The sequence below is a fragment of the Arachis stenosperma genome, chromosome 5 (assembly GCF_014773155.1).
Source record: "Arachis stenosperma cultivar V10309 chromosome 5, arast.V10309.gnm1.PFL2, whole genome shotgun sequence".
NCBI classification, from domain to species: Eukaryota; Viridiplantae; Streptophyta; class Magnoliopsida; order Fabales; family Fabaceae; genus Arachis; species Arachis stenosperma.
Genome location: NC_080381.1, coordinates 54,194,738 through 54,200,407, shown reverse-complemented (window position 1 = coordinate 54,200,407; position 5,670 = coordinate 54,194,738). Strand labels below are relative to the sequence as shown.

Here is a 5,670-nt window from a genome sequence, read left to right as displayed (position 1 = left end):
TGAGAAGATGATGGAAAAGGCTTGCCATTGCTAAACCTGTTTCTTCCACCATTATTGTTATTGAAACCTTGTTGAGGTCTCTCTTGATTCTTCCATGAGAAATTTGGATGATTTCTCCATGAAGAATTATAGGTGTTTCCATAGGGTTCTCCCATATAATTCACCTCTTCTATTGAAGGGTTCTCAGGATCATAAGCTTCTTCTTCAGATGAAGCATCCTTAGTACTGCTTGGTGCATTTTGCATTCCAGACAGACTTTGAGAAATCAAATTGACTTGTTGAGTCAATATCTTGTTCTGAGCCAGAATGGCATTCAGAGTATCAATCTCAAGAACTCCTTTCTTCTGACTTGTCCCATTGTTCACAGGATTCCTTTCAGAAGTGTACATGAATTGGTTATTTGCAACCATTTCAATTAGTTCTTGAGCTTCTGCAGGCGTCTTCTTCAAATGAAGAGATCCTCCAGCGGAGCTATCCAAAGACATCTTGGATAGTTCAGAGAGACCATCATAGAAAATACCTATGATGCTCCATTCAGAAAGCATGTCAGAAGGACATTTTCTGATCAATTGTTTGTATCTTTCCCAAGCTTCATAGAGGGATTCTCCATCCTTCTGTCTGAAGGTTTGGACTTCCACTCTAAGCTTACTCAATTTTTGAGGTGGAAAGAACTTTGCCAAGAAGGCATTGACTAGCTTTTCCCATGAGTCCAGGCTTTCTTTAGGTTGTGAGTCCAACTATGTCCTAGCTTTGTCTCTTACAGCAAAAGGGAATAGCATAAGTCTGTAGACCTCAGGGTCAACCCCATTAGTCTTGACAGTGTCACAGATTTGCAAGAATTCAGCTAAGAACTGATGAGGATCTTCCAATGGAAGTCCATGGAACTTGCAATTCTGTTGCATTAGAGAAACTAATTGAGGCTTAAGCTCAAAGTTGTTTGCTCCAATGGCAGGGATAGAGATGCTTCTCCCATAGAAGTCGGGAGTAGGTGCAGTAAAGTCACCCAGCACCTTCCTTGCATTGTTTGCATTGTTGTTGTTTTCGGCTGCCATGTCTTCTTCTTTGAAGATTTCTGTTAGGTCCTCTACAGAGAGTTGTGCCTTAGCTTCTCTTAGTTTTCGCTTCAAGGTCCTTTCAGGTTCAGGGTCAGCTTCAACAAGAATGCCTTTGTCTTTGTTCCTGCTCATATGAAAGAGAAGAGAACAAGAAAATGTGGAATCCTCTATGTCACAGTATAGAGATTCCTTGAGGTGTCAGAGGAAAAGAAAAATAGAAGAAAGAGGTAGAAGAATTCGAACTTAATCATATAGAGTTCGAATTGTGCATTGAGGAGGAGTGGTACTCCATAAATAGAAGGATGTGAGAAGAGAGGAGGAAATTTTCGAAAATTAAGTGAAAGATTTGAAAACATTTTGAAAAACTTTAATTGATTTTCGAAAACTTGATACGTAAAAATGATTTTCACGTATTTACCGGCAAGTATACCGGGTCGCATCAAGTAATAAAACTCACTTAGAGTGAGGTCGATCCCACGGAGATTGGTAGATTAAGCAACTTTAGTTAAATGGTAGATTTAGTCAAGCAAACATGGTTTTGATTTCATGAGATTTGTGATTTTTGAACATAATTGCAAGAATTTAAATGGCAAAGAATTTAAAGAACTAGAAGAGAGAAAGAAGATGAGAGTAAACAAATGCAACTTAAAATGCAAGAAACTTAAATGACCTGGATATTAAATTGCAAGAAAGTAAAGGTTGCACAAATTTAAAGGACATAAGAATAAATGGCAAGAAACTTAGAAACAGAATGTAAATGACAAGAATAATAAATTGCAAGAATGTAGAAGGGAATTGGGTTATGGGTATTCAAACAACTAAAGAACAAAAGAGATGAGAGTAATTGATGGAGAGATCATTAGGGATTGGAGATGCAAATTTTTATGAATTGATGTTGATCAATTCCTTCTCAATCATGGGTATAGATCCATGGCAAGTTGTGGGTAATTGGATCCCAATCTCTTGGTGATCCAATTTCTCTCAACATAACCAATTGCCACTCTCGTGATCTAATTGTTCATGAGAAGAGATGAAGCTCAATTTCTAATCCAAGCCACACAACTCCCATAATCTCAACCAAGGAAGGTTACATCTCACATACCAACCAAGGTGTATTGATTAAGGAAATCATGAAAGGATGAACTCTAAACTGAATTATGTGGCTCATTCCTCAAATTCACCACACAATTCATATAGATTAACCCCTCTCTCGATGGTGATTGAATCTTTGAAGAACAAGAGTTTTCTCTTTGGATTAACCACTTGAATTGAGAAGGAAAAGAGGAGTTCATCAATTCAATCCAATAAACAGAGCTCCTCCCCCTAATGAAAGTGGGGTTTAGTGAATCATAGCTCTAAATTCAACAACAAAATGCAAAAGTAAACATGAGAATTGAGTAGAGAAGAATGAAGAAGATGAAGAAGAAAACTGAAATTCAAAGTTGCAAGAAAAACAAAATAGCAAACCGGTGAGAAAATGTCTAAGTGTCCAAAAAGAGTCTAAAAACAAATCAAAGGCAAAAAGTAAAAATAAAAGTCCTCTAAGTATCAAACTTTTCTCTATTTATACTACTCCTAAAACTTCTTCAGAGATCTTCAATTTGGGCTAGCAATGTGGGCTTTCTCATTGTTGAATTCTTGGCTCAATGGAAGAAGTTGCTGGCCTTTGTGAGGAACAGAGGAAGCAGAGCAAGTTGTCATCAATTCTAGCCCATTGAGGGGCGTTGTTGGCAATAACTCCAGGCATAATGCACGTTGGCAACGTGCAAGTGGCTTTCCTGGAAGTGAGCTTTGAGACTTGGGCGTTGTTGGCCCAAGTTGTTGCTAACAACTTGCTCTTCTTCTTCTTGACTCTTCTCTCATGCCTAATGTTGCCCAGAATTTGAGTATCAATCCTCTGCTTCAATATGGACTATCATACATCATTGGAAAGCTCTTGATGTCTACTTTCCAATGCCACTGGAATCACTTCATTTGGACCTTCCTAGCTCAAGTTATGCTCCATTGAAGAGGGCAAGGTCAGGCTGCCTTGGTTGGGCGTTTTTGCCAAACACTTCACCAATAACGCCCATGACAACGCCTCTAGCCCAGATTTCTTGGCCTGGGCGTTGTTGCCCAAGTTTCCAAGGAACACGCCAGGCCATTTTAGCCTTGGCAACGTGTTCGACCCCATTCCTTGGCCCATTCATGCTTCCTTGAATGTCAACCTCATTTTATTGTTTTTGGGGCCTAAAGCTGACTCTGATTCGAGCTTCCATTTCATGCTCCACTATAAACTATTATATATGGTTAGAAAGCTCTGAATGTCAGCTTTCCAATGCAACTGAAAGCACTCAATTTGGATCTCTGTAGCTCAAGTTATGCTTGTTTGAAGGAGATATGGTCAGGCTGCCAAAATCGCACACGTTTTTGGTGAAAACGCCCTTGTTTCCAGCGTTGGTAACGCCAGCTTTTGAAGCTTTAAAATGAATGACAACCCCATACTATGATATATGGTTGGAAAGCTCTGGATGTCTACTTTCAAATGCCGTTAAAATCACCTCATTTGGAGTTTTGTAGCTCAAGATATACTCCATTGAAGGAGGTAAGGTCAGGCTGCCTTGTTGGAGTTGTTGTGGATAACGCCCCTATATTCCAAGTTGACAACGCCAGCTTCCTTTTCTTGGACATCCTCCATGCTTGGGCGTTGTTACCAACACTGTAGCTCTCCCTGGAGTTGGCAACGTGCTCGACTACTCTTCAAGGCTCCATTCTTGTTTCTTGGCGTTGCCTTGAATAACGCCTATGGTTCCTGGCGTTGGCAACGCCAGCTCCTCTTCCTCCAGGGCCAAGCCTTGCTTGTGTGGCGTTGCCTAGGGACACGCCTATGGTTCCTGGCATTGGCAACGCCCTCGACACTCTCCTTGGCTCAGCTCTTTGCTTGCCTGCGTTGCCATCAAACACTCACTCCTTTCTCCAAGTTGGCAACGCCCAAGTGTGCTCTCCAGGGCTGCCTTGGCGTTGCCTTCAACAACTCACCTTTTCTCCAAGTTGGCAACGCCAACATTTGCTCTCCAGGGCTGCCTTGGCGTTGCCTTCAACAACTCACCCTTTTCTCCAAGTTGGCAACGTGCAAGTCCTCTGCCTCCTTGCCAAGCTTGATGTATTCTCAAGGCTTCTTGCTCCAATTCTTGCTCCATGACCTTCTTGCTTCATTACCTATCATTAACCAAAGAATTTACTTCAAAGTTTTGCCATTCTATGCAACAATTTTCAAGAGATTCATTCATGCTATTTCATTTGTCAACTCCTTGAATTCTTTGCACAAATATGGCCAAATTCCACCTAGTTCTTGGTTCATGAATGCATGGAGAGAAAACTCACACAAATGCTTGTTTATTTCAAAGAAAGTGAATGAAATTAAGCTAAAACTACTTAAACTAACTAGCTAATATAGCAAAGATGCAAATGCATCACAAACCAAGAGTGGGAAAGAAATCAAGTAATTTTTGAAAAAGATTTTGAAAAAAAAGAAACCAAAAAGATATGATTGAAAACTAGTTTGAAAAAGATATGATTGAAAAATTATGGTTTTAAAAAGATATGATTGAAGAGATATGATTTGAAAACAATCTTAGAAAGATTTGATTTTAAAAATTAATGACTTGGCTAACAAGAAAAGATATAATTCAAACATTAAACCTTTCTCAACAGAAAAGGCAACATACTTGAAATGTTGAATCAAATCATTAATTGTTAGCAAGTATCTTTGAAAAAGGAAAGAAATTGATTTGAAAAAGATTTGATTGAAAAGATATGATTTGAAAAAGATTTGATTTTGAAAAACTTTGAAAACTTGGAAAAAAATTGATTTGAAAACAAAATCCTCCCCCTTGTGCCATCCTGGCGTTAAACGCCCAGAATGGTGCACATTCTGGCGTTTAACGCCCAATGCTCTACCCTTTTGGGCGTTAAACGCCCAACCAGGCACCCTGGTTGGCGTTTAAATGCCAGTCTGTCCTTCTTCACTGGGCGTTTTGAACGCCCAGCTTTTTCTGTGTAATTCCTCTGCTGCATGTTCTGAATCTTCAGTTCCCTGTACTATTGACTTGAAAATAGAACCAAGATCAAATAAACAATGCATGCAAGACACCAAACTTAAAATTAGACACTAGACTCAAACAAGAAACATAAAATATTTTTGGTTTTTATGATTTTGAAATTTTTTTGGATTTTTCGAAAATTATATGGAAATAGAAAATAAAGGTTTCAGAATTCTTAATTTGGATTCCAGGAATCATTGCAATGCTAGTCTAAGACTCCGGTTCAGGAATTAGACATGGCTTCACAGTCAGCCAAGTTTTCAAAGAAAGCTTCGGTCCAAAACACTAGACATGGCCAATGGCCAGCCAAGCCTCAGCAGATCATTGCTCCAATAGCAAGTTTGATAGAAATCAACAAGCTCTTGTGATGATAAGTTCAAACCTCGGTCCAATAAGATTAGACATGGCTTCTCAGCCAACCAGATTTCAACAGATCATCATGAAACTCTAGAATTCATTTTTAAAGAAATTCTGAAAAAAAATTACCTAATCTAAGCAACAAGATGAACCGTCAGTTGTCCATACACGAAACA

At 39.1% G+C, this 5,670-nt stretch overlaps 1 non-coding gene across 1 annotated transcript; it reads left to right on the top strand.

Moving 5' to 3' along the window:
- The first annotated feature begins 539 nt into the window (after positions 1 to 539).
- On the top strand, positions 540 to 647 carry LOC130984834 (small nucleolar RNA R71). Its single transcript, XR_009088741.1, has one exon. It is a non-coding gene; the product is annotated as a small nucleolar RNA R71 (small nucleolar RNA).
- Positions 648 to 5,670: the final 5,023 nt, after the last annotated feature.